Below are 217 nucleotides of genomic sequence, written 5' to 3'. Positions count from 1 at the left end.
ATCCTTAAATTAGATTGTCAACCGGTTTCTTTCTTACAGCCTTTTGGGAGGAATTTTTTTACCTCAAAAAATTGATTTTTTGATCGTTATTTCACTATTCCAGCTGTAATTTTTGACTTCTTCTCTCACAAGTGGACCCCACTTTTCTTCTAACGGTAAAAAAATCAATTCTCAAAATCCCTTCCAAATGAGGCCTTAGACTATAAATCCCTTCTTT

Source organism: Olea europaea, unplaced genomic scaffold, assembly GCF_002742605.1.
Source record: "Olea europaea var. sylvestris unplaced genomic scaffold, O_europaea_v1 scaffold3067, whole genome shotgun sequence".
NCBI classification, from domain to species: Eukaryota; Viridiplantae; Streptophyta; class Magnoliopsida; order Lamiales; family Oleaceae; genus Olea; species Olea europaea.
The sequence above is the reverse complement of the archived record's forward strand: the minus strand, read 5'-3'. Positions refer to the sequence as shown.